A 15,215-nucleotide genomic window follows, 5' to 3' on the forward strand; every position below is an offset into this window, starting at 1 on the left:
TCGTTACCAGGAAAATCAATTGTACTCTCTTGCAACGCGTTCGTCCCAACACTGTCGTGCCTGATTTACGGATATTCACCTTTTCTGTTTGGGTACAAAAGACCATTTTTATTTTCAAACCAATGAAGGCTATCTTTCCTCATAATCCGATTCTCTATTCTAAGATGACATTGATGTTTATGTCATGATTCCGTAATGTACCTTTGACCATAATGCATTGTGGTAATCCTAATGGCTTTTTAATGTACTGCATGTGACAAGCCTGTGGTTTTGTGATGGATAGACTGTAGTTTATTGCTTTGCTCATGCACACACACGTGCACACTCTTACTTAGTGTGGGGTGTGTTATCAGTGTCAAGATGAGTACAGTAATCCCTTGGAAAAAAATCTGAATAGTGTCGCACCTTTATAAAAGCCCCCAAGGGTCGAACTTGGACGTCCTTACCGACTGAGAATATAAAAACTGGTTAGGAATTAAACTATATTACAAATTTAGCGTTTACCAAGTTGTTCCAATTAGTTATCTGACTCCATTAACCAAACACAAACTTTATTCTCCCAACAATGCATGCTCTTTTCTTAATTTTAGGGAAAAAATATTGACAAGAGACAGGCAATTTCACACGGGGCAGATTTATTTTTTTAAATTATTTTGCTAAGTGAATTCCATCGAATTTTGCCGAATTATTGTCGAATTAGTCTAAGTAGTCTTTGTTGAGCCTCCCATCTCTCGTATCTGCTCCCTGACCCCTCCCCTGGGCAGGCTGAGTCCTCCCTTGGCCGACTCCTCACGTGGCCTCCACTTAGTCGCCACCTCCTCGAAGAAAGACGCCGCCATGTCTAAAATAATCACAACAAGAAAGCTTATCAGAACACTTGTCTCCTTTTCCCGCATCAGCCTGTCCCCGTTCTTGTTGTTTTTCTGTAAACATCATTCTCGTCTGGGTTACACTGACCCCAAGCCTTCCCTGTGAAAAATCCCCACTGCATTCAACAAATGTAATTATATGAAATCCCTTATAGTAAAATAAATAAAATAAAAAATCTTTCAAACTGTAAAAAGAGAATCCACACAAAAAAACACACAACACAGAATTTCAGTTGAATGAATGTTCTTTATTTTTATTAGAGGGCTTCTCTCCTTTCAAGTTTCTGGTTTTGTATATTTGAAAAGGGACAAGTATGCTCCGTAAACTCATGGTACATACTATAACATTTTGCCCAAGGCTAGCTCTCAATGTCTGTCCGCAGTGTAAGAAAGCGCTCTGGAGGGCGGCTGGCTAGCTGCATGCTAGCATCAGGTATCTTTGAAATGAGCCAGGTCTCTGTAAAATACGACCATTCTAAAAGTAACGGTTGTTTCACCACAAGTTGTAGCTCCAGGTCATCTGTTGTATGGGTAATGGCAGGGTTGGGTAAATTTAGATTAGTTTTGATGGAGATCAAAGCCAGGAGAGAAAGCTTACCACGTGTTGTGAGTCATCATTTTATTCATATTTAGTTTCTTTTGTCTTTTATTAGCATATTTGGCATTGGAGTAATCCAAAAGTAATTGAAAGTAATCAAGTTAAAGTATAGAGTTACTTTACCCAACCCTGGGTAATGGATATGGCGATGGTGAGATACAAGCTCAGCAAGGGCGGCTTAAGAGAGTTGCTAGCCTAGCTGTAGCAGTAGGCCGGATCTGCAGCCTCAATGACAATAAAGAAAATTCAATTCCAAATCCATGAAGCAGAGAAACAGCGATAACCGAAGCGCGAAGTAACGAGGGGTCTCTGTATTTTTGTTAGAAACCCAAAAAACTGAAGCGGAAACTTGCTACTTCACTGTCGAGCTGCAACCCCTGAAATCAAATGATTTCAAATTGGAATTAAATCAATAATGATGATAGCATTGAGAAAGACAATCTGACACTAGATGCGGCTGTACTGTATATTGCAACCGAGTGCTACAAAGGACAAGGAAGAATACAAACTAAGGATACTAAAAGTGACCAAACTGCACCATTTTTCCTTTCAATTTTTGCTCGGCCTTTCAGAAGATTTGTGGTTTTGGGAATACTCGTAGCAGCATGATGGCGGACAATGATGTCCTTATATAAAATAAATGGAACTATTTCAACCCACTAGTATTTAAAAACAATCTATTTGATAGTTCATGTATTTTGGCTAATAATTTAAAACAATATTGATTCTCTTTAATAATTGACATTTTTTTACCACTAGGAGGCACTATACAATGCACTATGCCCCTTCAAGTGCAGCCGTGGCTGATTTTGGATAATTTTGCGATAATTATGCTTTTAATTACAAGCCGCACCCACCAGAGATATTTAAAAAGAGTGGAATTTTTCTATCCAAACATTTTTGTGGAAAACCCTATGTGGCCCAACCTCACCCAGACCGTAACTCTAGCGACCCCTAGGTAAATTGAGTTTGAAATCCCTGGTTTAGACCAGATTGAGTGAGAGGTTAACTGGTTGGCTCAGTTCCGTTGGTAACTAGAAATTGAGGTAATTTAATGTCTCTATTGAAGGATGTTATACATTTGACTATAAAGGATTTTATACGATTGAATACAAGTTACATTTATTGAGTACAATGAAGATTTTCACTGAGTTGGCTATAGTTCAATGACAGGTCACGCCGTTCCAAATGTAGAATATTTTGACTAGGGAATTTTGATAACAGGACGCTGATGGAGGACGGCAGGCCCTGTTTTGAGAACAAGGCGTAGAAACGCTCGGTGCTGTTTTGAGTTTTCCAGACATCGTGACACCCAGGAGGGGGCTTCCTTGGGACGGAAAGACGTGGGCTGAGGAAAAAAGGCTGGAGGACTTCAGAAAAGGCTTCCCAGAAACTCCGACGACACCAATTAGGCCATTTTTGATGGAGTACACTTAGTTAAAAAATAATTAAATTAAATCCGCCCCTGTGTGAAAATGACAGCTTTTCTTGTTCATCTTTTCCATCAAGAAACGAGTGCGCATTGTTGGATAAATGTAGGTTGTGTTTGGTTCATGGAGTCTGATAACTAATTCGAACACTTTGGTAAACGATACATTTTACTATTTAATTCCCGACACTATTTAGATTAAATTTGTGTATGAAATATGGAGCATACCATGAATTCCTGACTATAAGCCGCACTTTTTTCCCAAACGTTCAACCCTGCGGCTTATTCAGTGATGCGGCCAATTTATGTGATTTTTCTAACGGCTGCCAGCGGCGCTCGAGCACAAGAGGTAAGATTCAGACTGCAACTTTTTAGCTTGAGCACATATTAAATTTAATTCTTCATCATGCAATTTGCAAAAAGAAAGGCACATGACGCAACAAAAGATGAGGACGGTTTACCGTGCTCACTACAAATGCGATATGTTTTTTTTAATAGAGCTGTATACTGTGCTGCGAGTGTGTTGCTAGTAGCGTTTTGCTACCCTTCACAGGCACGGTTTGGGATGAAAGTTATAATATTATTAATAAAGCTTTGAAAACTCTCTTGTTGTACCGTCTTTCTTTGTAAATATGTGTTACCATGTAATGTATTTATTTTACAAACTTATTCTGATATGTTTTGTACGAGCAAATGAGAAAGAAGGGGCGGGGCAAACGCGGGCTGACGAGAAGTGGAGTAAAGGTGAGACATGTTTGTGGGCGCGCCCGACAATAGTGGATATATATTTTTCCCACCTTTACCTTTGGAAATATACACTTTTTTTCCTTGGATGACTTTCAACAGGCACCTGGACTCTGCGGGTCTCCATCAAATGTTAAGTACCGGTATCATTTTCTGTTAAAGTTGACGGCTGTGTTTCTTGGACTGTATTGAGTATGGGTTAATTTCGTGTTTGTATTGCGGTTTTTCAATGTTGGCGCATGCGGCTTATGTATGTACAAAATCGGTTTTCCCCTGAAATGTGGTGGGTGCGCTCTATAGTCTGTAATTTACGGTAATTAATTTGTATGTATTATTCTTTACAGGAATCCATGTAGCTTTTAACTCGTCAATCAAAATTTGCCAACTTTAGTGCATTAGCTTTGGGTTTCTTTAATGGGCCTTTGTGGCAAGACTTAGAGCCTTGTTGACTGTGGAGTGGTGAAGTGTTATTGTGTGTGCAGATAAGGCCACAGGAGAGAAAGGCTGTTACGGGTCGATGAGTAACTGGCTTTTGTGGCAAAGGGACATTAGTATATCGGAGAAGAATTACCCAAGAGATACAAGTTAACTACGATTTAATGGAATAATGGGTTTGTGGTCTGCTTCCATTAAAATGGTTGAATGATGACAGCCACATTTACAAAGACGGTGGTAAACTGGAAATACCTGAGTGTTTTTGTAGTAGGTGGAACAAAATTTACTGATCGCAATAATGCATCCTTGAAGAGAAGAGAGAAATGGCTTGGAGAAAATTCGCAATGCTGATTTAGTTCAATCATAATTCGTTTATAGAGGATCAGTTTATGCTTCCCTCTGCGTTTCGGTCAACTCACCATCACCTCTCGCCCCGGCCAGGGCTGCAGCCACACTGCGCGCCCCCGTGTGTCTAGTTAACTTTAGTCACACAGGAAACAGATAAATACACCGGAAATGCGACTTCAAAATAAGAGTACAAAACTGATAAACGTACAAGAGATGCAATTAGACTGATTATTAAACCGTTACTTCATGTGTGTGTGTGAAAGATTGTTTTTATATTTAGGAATATAAAAACAAGTTATATTCACACAGTGAATTCTGAGAAATGTTACAACCAAAACGACCAACCTATCAATCCCAAGCTTACTTTCTTACTGTCGAGTAATTTTAGGGGTAATGATAATTTTAGCGGGCAGCACGGCAGCGCAGTGGTTAGCGCTTGTGCGGCACAGTTCATGTCATGGGAACCTGTTGTGGGTTCAAATCCAGCTCCAGACTTCCTGTGCGGAGTTTGTAGGTTCTCCCCGTGCTTGCATGGGTTTCCTCCGGGCACTCCGGTTTCCTCCCACATTCCAAAGACATGAATCTCAGGTGAATTGGCCGGTCCAAATTGTCCCTAGGTGTGAATGCGCGAGTGAGTTGTCTGTCCCCATGTGCCCTGCGATTGGCTGGCAACCAGTTCATGGTGTCCCCTGCCCACTGCCCGATGATTGCTGCGATGGGCTCCAGCACCCCCGCAACCCTACTGAGGATAAGCGGTGCAGCTGATGAGATGAGATAATTTTAGCCAAGCATCCACAATCCACTCGCAAATTGTGGCATACATAAAAAAAATGTTTGACCAATAATGCATAATATTTAGATAGGTAAAGTGTTTTTCTCAGCTTTGAGAAAGTAAATTGGATGAAAAACCTATGCCAATAAAACCAAGTTGTAATCTATTGACAAGTTTATTCTGTTTTTAATACTGATAATAAGATATAAGTTTGTTATTTTGACGATCGTAAGAAAAACAGGAGGCTGGCTGACGGAGAATCAAACCCTTGGCCCCAGCAAAGAGAACCCTGAATCCTAGCCACTAGACGACCAGCGACTACACATACAGAGAGGTGCATGTCGCATAAGTCATTCTAACCCCCCCCCCAAAAAATATATATATCTAGGAACTGTCTGCAACAGTTTTCCTCGCGGTGAATCGAACCCTTGGCCCCAGCAACTAGAACCCCAAATCCTAGCCACTAGACCACCAGCGACTACACATACAAAGAGGTGCATGTCGGTTAAGTAATTCTCGAACCCCCCCAAAAATATATATTTCAAGGAACTGTCTACAACAGTTTTCCTCACGAAGTATCGAACCCTAGGCCCCAGCAATTAACCCCAAATCCTAGCCACTAGACCAGCAGCGACTACATATGCAAAGAGGTGCATGTCGCCTAAGTCATTCTAGAACCCCCCAAAAAACTATATATTTCAAGGAAATGTCTGCAACAGTTTTCCTCACTGAGAATCGAACCCTTGGCCCCAACAACGAGAACCCCAAATACTAGCCACTAGACCAGCAGCGACTACCCACCAAAGAGGTGCATGTCGCTTAAGTCATTCTAGAACCCCCCCAAAAATATATATTGCAAGGAACTGTCTGCAACAGTTTTCCTCACGGAGAATCGAACCATTGACCCCAGCAACGAGAACCCCAAATCCTTACCACTAGACCACCAACAACTACACATACAAAGAGGTGCATGTTGCTTAAGTCATTCTAGAACCCACCCAAAAAATATATATCTCAAGGAACTGTCTGCAACAGTTTTCCTCATGGAGAATCTAACCCTTCGCCCCAGCAACGAGAAACCCATATCCTAGCCACTAAACCACCAGCGACTACACATGCAAACAGGTGCATGTCGCTTAAGTCATTCTAGAACCCCCCCAAAAAATAAATATTTCAAGGAACAGTCTGCAACAGTTTTCCTCACGCAGAATCGAACCCTTGGCCCCAGCAACGAGAACCCCAAATCCAAGCCACTATACCACCAGCAACTACACAGGCAGAGAGGTGCATGTTGCTTAAGTCATTCTAAAACCCCCCCAAAAAATATATGTTTCAAGGAACTCTCTGCAACAGTCTTCATCACGGAGAATCGAACCCTTGGCCCTAGCAGCGACAACCCCAAACCCTAGCCACTAGACCACCGGAGACTACACATGTAAAGATGTGCATGTCGCTTAAGTCATTCTAGAACCCCCCAAAAAATATATATTTCAAGGAACTGTCTGCAACAGTTTTCCTGACGGAGAATCGAACCTTTGGCCTCAGCAAGGAGAACCCCAAATCCTTGCCATGAAACCACCAGTGACTACACATGCAAAAAGGTGCATGTTGCTTAAGTCATTCTAGAACCCTCCCAAAAAAATTAATATTTCAAGGAAATGTCTGCAACAGTTTTCCTCAAAGAGAATCGAACCCATGGCCCCAGCAACGAGAACGCCAAATCCTAGCCACTACACCACCAGCAACTACACATGCAATGAGGTGCATGTCGCTTAAGTCCTTCTAGAACCCCCCGAAAAAATGTATATTTCAAGGAACTCTCTGCAACAGTTTTCATCACGGAGAATCGAACCCTTGGCCCCAGCAACGACAAACCCAAATCCTAGCCACTACACCACCAGCAACTACACATGCAAAGAGGTGCATGTCGCTTAACTCATTCTAGAACCCCCCCAAAAATATATATTTCAAAGAACTGTCTGCAACAGTTTTCCTCACAGAGAATCGATCCCTTGGCCCCAGCAACAAGAACCCCAAATCCTAGCCACTAGACCACCAGCAACTACACATGCAAAGAGGTGCATGTTGCTTTAGTCATTCTAGAACCCCCCCCAAAAAATATGTATTTTAAGGAACTGTCTGCAACAGTTTTACTCACGGAGAATCGAACCCTTGGCCCCAGCAATTAGAACCCCAAATCCTTACCTCTAGACCACCAACAACTACACATACAAAGAGGTGCATGTCAATTAAGTGATTCTAGAACCCCCCCAAAAAAACATACATTTCAAGGAACTGTCTGCAATAGTTTTCCTCACGGAGAATCAAACCCTTGGCCTCAGCAACGAGAACCCGCAATCCTAGCCACTAGACCGCCAGCAACTACACATGCTAAGAGGTGCATGTCGCTTAAGTCATTCTAGATCCCCCCCAAAAAATATATGCTTCAAGGAACTGTCTGCAACAGTTTTCCTCACAGAGAATCGAACCCTTCGCCCCAGCAACGAGAGCCCCAAATACTAGCCACTAGACCAGCAACTACACATGCAAAGAGGTGCATGTCGCTTAAGTCATTCTAGAACCCCCCCAAAAAATATATATTCCAAGGAACTGTCTGCAACAGTTTTCCTCACAGAGAATCGAACCCTTGACCCCAGCAACGAGAATCCCAAGTCCAAGCCACTAAACCAGCAAGTACACATGCAAAGAGGTGCATGTTGCTTTAGTCATTCTAGATCCCCCCCGAAAAAATATATGTTTCAAGTAACTGTCTGCAACAGTTTTCCTCACGCAGAATCGAACCCTTGGCCCCAGCAACGACAACCCCAAATCCTAGCCACTAGACCACATGCAAAGAGGTGCCTGTCGCTTAAGTCATTCTAGAACCCCCCCAAAAATATATATTTCAAGGAACTGTTTGCAACAGTTTTCCTCACGGAGTATCGAACACTTGGCCCAAGTAATGAGAACCCCAAATCCTAGCCACTAGACCAGCACCAACGACACATGCAATGAGGTGCATGTTGCTTTAGTCATTCTAGATCCCCCCCCAAAAAATATGTATTTTAAGGAACTGTCTGCAACAGTTTTCCTCACGGAGAAACGAACCTTTGGCTTCAGCAACGAGTACCGGAATCCTAGCCACTAGACCACCAGCTACTACACATTCCAAGTGGTGCATGTCGCCTAAGTCATTCTAGAACCCCCCCAAAAAATATATATTTCAAAGAAATGTCTGCAACAGTTTTCCTCACAGAGAGTCGAACTCTTGGCCCCAGCAATAAGAACCCCGAATCCTAGCCACTGAACAACCAGCAACTACACATGTAAATAGGTGCATGTTGATTAAGTCATTCTAGAACCCCCCAAAAAAAATATATTTCAAGGAACTGTCTGCAACAGTTTTCATCACGGAGAGTCGAACTCTTGGCCCCAGCAATAAGAACCCCAAATCCTAACCACTAGACCACCAGCGACTACACATGCATGTCAATTAAGTGATTTTAGAACCCCCCCCCCCCAAAAAAAAATATATTTCAAGGAACTGTCTGCAAGAGCTTTCTTCACGGAGAATCGAACCTTTGGCCTCAGCAACGAAAACCCGGAATCCTAGCCACTAAACCACCAGCGACTACACATGCCAAGAGGTGCATGTTGCTTAAGTCATTCTAGAACCCCTCCAAAGAATATATGTTTCAAAAAACTGTCTGCAGCAGTTTTCCTCACGGAGAATCGAACCCTTGGCCCCAGCAATGAGAACCCCAAATCCTAGCCGCTAACCCACCAGCAACTACACATGCTAAGAGGTGTATGTCGCATAAGTCATTCTAGAACCCCCCAAAAAAATATATATTTCAAGGAACTGTCTGCAACAATTTTCCTCACTGAGAATCAAACCTTTGGCCCAAGCAACGAGAACCCCAAATCTTAGCCACTAGACCACCAGCAACCACACATGCAAAGAGATTTATGTCAATTAAGTCATTCTAGAACCCCCCCAAAAAATATATATTTCAAGGAACTGTCTGCAACAGTTTTCCTCACAGAAAATCGAACCCTTGGCCTCAGCAACGACAACCCGGAGTCCTGGCCACTGAACCATTAGCGACTACACATGCAACGACGTGCATGTCGCCTAAGTCATTCTAGAACCCCCCCCCAAAAATACATATATTTCAAAGAACTGTCTGCAACAGTTTTCCTCACGAAGAATCGAACCCTTGGGCACAGCAACAAGAACCCCAAATCCTAACCACTAGACCACCAGCGACTAAACATGCAAAGAGGTGCATGTCGCTTAAGTCCTTCTAGAGCCCCCCCAAAAAATATATATTTCAAAGAACTGTCTGTAACAGTTTTCCTCACGAAGAATCGAACCCTTGGGCCCAGCAACAAGAACCCCAAATCCTAACCACTAGACCACCAGCGACTAAACATGCAAAGAGGTGCATGTCGCTTAAGTCCTTCTAAAACCCCCCCAAAAAATTATGTCTCAAAGAACAGTATGCAACAGTTTTCCTCACGGAGAATTGAACCCTTGGCCCAACCAACGAAAACCCCAAATCCTAGCCAATAGACCAACAGTGCCTACACATGCAATGAGGTGCATGTCGCTTAAGACATTCTAGAACCCCCCCAAAAAATATATATTTCAAGGAACTGTGTGCAACAGTTTTCCTCACAGAGAATCAAACCCTTCGCCCCAACAACGAGAACCCCGAATACTAGCCACTAGACCACTAACTACACATGCAACAAGGTGCATGTTGATTTAGTCATTCTAGAACCCCCCCCAAAAAATATATATTTTAAGGAACTGTCTGCAACAGTTTTCCTCACAGAGAATCGAACCCCTAGCCCCAGCAAACAGAACCCCAAAATCCTAGCCACTAGACCACCAGCGACTACATATGCAAAGAGGTGCATGTCGTTTAAGTCATTCTAGAACCCCCCAAAAAAATATATATTTCAAGGATCTGTCTGCAAGAGTTTCTCACGAAGAATCGAACCCTTGGCCCCGGCAACGAGTACCGGAATCCAAACCACTACACCACCAGCAACTACACATGCAAAGAGGTGCATGTCGTATAAGTAATTCTAGAACCCCCCCCTAAAAAATATATATTTCAAGGAACTGTCTGCAATAGTTTTCCTCACGGAAAATCGAACCCTTGTCCCCAGCAACAGGAACCCCAAATCATAGCCACTAAACCACGAACGACTACACATGAAAACAGGTGCATGTCGTTTAAGTAATTCTAGAACCCCCCCCAAAAAATATATTTCAAGGAAATGTCTGTAACAGTTTTTCTCACGGAGAATCGAACCTTTGGCCACATCAACAAGAACCCCAAATCCTAGCCATTAGACCACCAGCGGCTACACATGAACAGAGGTGCATGTCGCTTTAGTCATTCTAGAACCCCCGCAAAAATATATATTTCAAGGAAATGTGTGTCACAGTTTTCCTCAAGGAGAATCGAACCCTAGGCCCGAGCAATGGGAAACCCAAATCCTTACCACTAGACCACCAACGACTACAGAAGCATAGAGGTGCATGTCGCTTAAGTCATTCTAGAACCCCCAAAAAATATATATTTCAAGGAACTGTCTGCAACAGTTTTCCTCACGGAGAGTCAAACCCTTGCCCCCAGCAATGAGCACGCCGAATCCTAGCCACTAGACCACCGGTGAATACACATCAAAAGAGGTGCATGTCGCTTAAGTCATTCTAGAACCCCCCCAAAAAATATATATGTCAAGGAACAGTCTGCAACAGTTTTGCTCATGCAGAATCGAACCCTTGGCCCCAGCAACGAGAACCCCAAATCATAGCCACTAGACCACCAGCAACTACACATGCAAAGGGGTGCATGTCGCTTAAGTCATTCTTGAAATATATATGTTTCAAGGAACTGTCTGCAACAGTTTTCCTCACGGAGAGTCGAACCCTTGGCACCAGCAATGAGATCCCCGAATCCAAACCACTAGACCACCAGTGACTACACATGCAAAGAGGTGCATGTCGCTTAAGTGATTCTAGAACCCCCCCAAAAAATATATATTTCAAGAAACTGTCTGCAATAGTTTTCCTCATGGAGAATTAAACCCTTGGCCTCAGCAACAAGAATCCGGAATCCTAGCCACTAAACCACCAGCGACTACACAAGCAAAGAGGTGCATGTCGCTTAAGTCACTCTAGAACCCCCCCAAAAAATATACATTTCATGGAACTGTCTGCAACTGATTTCCTCAGGGAGAATCGAACCCTTGGCACCAGCAACAAGAACCCCAAATCGTAGCCACTAGACCACCAGCAAGTACACATACAATGTGGTGCATGTCGCTTAAGTGATTCTTGAACCCCCCCAAAAAATATATATTTCAAAGAACTGTCTGCAACAGATTTCCTCAGGGAGAATCGAATCCTTGGCCCCGGCAACAAGAACCCCAAATTCTAGCCACTAGACCACCAGCAAGTACACATGCAAAGAGGTGCATGTCGCTTAAGTCGTTCTAGAACCCCCCCAAAAAATATATATTTCAAGGAACTGTCTGCAACAGTTTTCCTCACCAAGAATCAAACCCTTGGCCCCAGCAACGAGAACCCCAAATTCTAGCCACTAGACCACCAGCAAGTACACATGCAAAGAGGTGCATGTCGCTTAAGTCGTTCTAGAACCCCCCCAAAAAATATATATTTCAAGGAACTGTCTGCAACAGTTTTCCTCACAGAGAATCGAACCCTTGGCCTCAACAACGAGAACCCCAAATCCTAGCCACTATACCACTAACAACAACACATGTAATGTGGTGCATGTCGCTTAAGTCAATCTAGAACCCCCCCAAAAATATATATTTCAAGTAACTGTCTGCAACAGTTTTCCTCACAGAGACTCGATCCATTGGCCCCAGCAACAAGAACCCAGAATCCTAGCCACTAGACCACCAGCGACTACACATTCAAAGAGGTGCATGTCGCTTAAGTCATTCTAGAACCCCCCCAAAAAATAATCTATCAAGGAACTGTCGGCAACAGTTTTCCTCACGGAGAATCAAACCCTTGGCCCCAGCACCAAGAACCCCAAATCCTCACCACTAGACCACCAGCAACTACACATGCAAAGAGGTGCATGTTGCTTTAGTCATTCTAGAACCCCCCCCCCCCCCGAAAAAAATATTTCAAGGAACTGTCTGCAACAGTGTTCCTCACGGAGTATCGAATCCTTGGCCCCAGCAATGAGAACCCCAAATCTTAGCCATTAGACTGCCAGGGACTACACATGCAAAGAGGTGCATGTAGCCTAAGTCATTTATGAACCCCCCCCAAAAAATATGTATTTCAAGTAACGGTCTGCAACAGTTTTCCTCACGGAGTATCGAACCCTTGGCCCCAGCAATGAGAACCCCAAAATCTAGCCAGTAGACCACCAGCACCTACACATGCAAAGGGCTGCATGTCGCTTAAGTCATTCTAGAACCCCCCCCAAAAAATATATATTTCAAGTAACTTTCTGCAACAGTTTTCCTCAAGGAGAATCGAACCCTTCACCCCAGCAACCAGAACCCTAAATACTAGCCACTAGACCACCACCGACTACACAGACAAGGAGGTGCATGTCGCTTTAGTCATTCTAGAACCCCTCCAAAAATATATGTTTCAAGGAACTGTCTGCAACAGTTGTACTCATGGAGATTCAAACCCTTGGCCCCAGCAATGAGAGACCCAAATCCTAGCCACTAGACCACCAGCGACTACACTTAAAATGAGGTGCATGTCGCTTAAGTCATTCTAGAACCCCCCGAAAAATTATTTATTTCAAGGAACTGTCTGCAACAGTTTTCCACACGGAAAATCGAACCCTTGGCCCCAGCAACGAGAACCCCAAATCCTAGCCACTAAACACCCAGCAACTACACATGGAAAGAGGTGCATATCACTTAAGTCATTGTAGAACCCCCCCAAAAAATATATATTTCAAGGGACTGTCTGCAACAGTTTTCCTCACGGAGAATCGAACCCTTGGCCCCAGCTACGAGAACCCCAAATCCTAGCTACTAGACCGCCAGAGACTACACATGGAAAGGGGTGCATGTCGCTTAAGTCATTCTAGAACCCCCCCCCAAAAAAATGTGTGTTTCAAGGAACTGTCTGGAACAGTTTTCCTCACAGAGATTCGAACTTTTGGCCCTCGCGACGACAACTCCAAATCCTAGCCACTAGACCACCAGCGACTATACATGCAAAGTGGTGCATGTCGCTTAAGTCATTCTAGAACCCCCCCAAATAATATATGTTTCACGGAACTGTCTGCAACAGTTTTCCTCACAGAGAATCAAACCCTTGGCCCCAGCAACAAGAACCCCAAATCCTAGCCACTAGACCGCCAGCGACACACATGCAAAAAGGTGCATGTCGCTTAAGTCATTTTAGAACCCCCCCAAAAAGATATATATTTCAAAGAACTGTCTGTAACAGTTTTCCTCATGGAGAATCGAATTTTTGGCCCCAACAACGAGAACCCCAAATCATATCCACTAGACCACCAGCAACTACACATGCAAAGAGGTGCATGTCGCTTAAGTCATTCTAGAACCCCCCCAAGAAATGTATATCTCAAAGAAACTGTCTGCAACAGTTTTCCTCACGGAGAATCGAATCCTTGGCCCCAGCAACGAGAACCCCAATTCCTAGCCACTAGACCACCAACACTAGACATGCAAAGAGGTGCATGTAGCTTAAGTCATTCTAGAACCCCCCCCAAAAAATATGTTTCAAGGAACTGTCTGTTTTCCTCATGCAGAATCAAACCGTTGGCCCCAGCTACGAAAACCCCAAATCCTAGCCACTAGACCACCAGCGACTACACATGCAATGAGGTGCATGTCGCTTAAATCATTCTAGAACCCCCCGAAAAATTATTTATTTCAAGGAACTGTCTGCAACAGTTTTCCTCACGGAAAATCAAACCCTTGGCCCCAGGAATGAGAACCCCAAATCCTAGCCACTAGACCACCAGCGACTACACATGGAAAGAGGTATATGTCGTTTCAGTCATTGTAGAACCCCCCCAAAAAATATATATTTCAAGGAACTCTCTGCAACAGTTTTCCTCACAGAGAATCGAACCTTTGGCCCTAGCAACGAGAACCCCAAATCCTAGCCACTAGACCACCAGCGCCTAGACATGCGAAGGGCTGCATGTCGCTTAAGTCATTCTAGAACCCCCCCAAAAAATATATATTTCAAGGAACTTTCTGCAACAGTTTTCCTCAAGGAGAATCGAACCCTTCACCCCAGCAACCAGAACCCTAAATACTAGCCACTAGACCACCACCAACCACACAAAGAGGTGCATGTCGCTTTAGTCATTCTAGAACCCCCCCAAAAATATATATTTCAAGGAACTGTCTGCAACAGTTTTCCTCACGAAGAATCGAACCCTTGGGCCCAGCAACAAGAACCCCAAATCCTAGCCACTAGACCACCAGCGACTACACATGCAATGAGGTGCATGTCGCTTAAGTCATTCTAAAACCCCCCGAAAAATTATTTATTTCAGGGAACTGTCTGCAACAGTTTTCCACACGGAAAATCGAACCCTTGGCCCCAGCAACGAGAACCCCAAATTCTAGCCACTAAACACCCAGCAACTACACATGGAAAGAGGTGCATATCACTTAAGTCATTGTAGAACCCCCCCAAAAAATATATATTTCAAGGGACTGTCTGCAACAGTTTTCCTCACGGAGAATCGAACCCTTGGCCCCAGCTACGAGAACCCCAAATCCTAGCTACTAGACCGCCAGAAACTACACAAGGAAAGAGGTGCATGTCGCTTAAGTCATTCTAGAACCCCCCCAAAAAAATGTATGTTTCAAGGAACTGTCTGGAACAGTTTTCCTCACAGAGATTCGAACTCTTGGCCCTAGCAACGACAACTCCAAATCCTAGCCACTAGACCACCAGCGACTATACATGCAAAGTGGTGCATGTCGCTTAAGTCATTCTAGAACCCC

The 15,215-nt window shown here is 43.6% G+C and overlaps 1 protein-coding gene across 3 annotated transcripts in view; it reads right to left on the reverse strand.

Moving 5' to 3' along the window:
• Positions 1-618: 618 nt before the first annotated feature.
• LOC148362275 (major histocompatibility complex class I-related protein 1-like) overlaps positions 619-15,215 on the reverse strand; it is a 36,300-nt gene continuing 21,703 nt past the window's right edge. For all 3 annotated transcript variants that reach the window (XM_088339678.1, XM_088339677.1, XM_088339679.1), the window contains one exon: positions 619-841. The gene's annotated coding sequence lies outside the window, so the exon portion shown is untranslated. The remainder of the gene's footprint in view (positions 842-15,215) is intronic.

This window comes from Urocampus carinirostris, chromosome 7, assembly GCF_059441175.1.
Source record: "Urocampus carinirostris isolate Australia breed hairy pipefish chromosome 7, RoL_Ucar_1.0, whole genome shotgun sequence".
NCBI classification, from domain to species: Eukaryota; Metazoa; Chordata; class Actinopteri; order Syngnathiformes; family Syngnathidae; genus Urocampus; species Urocampus carinirostris.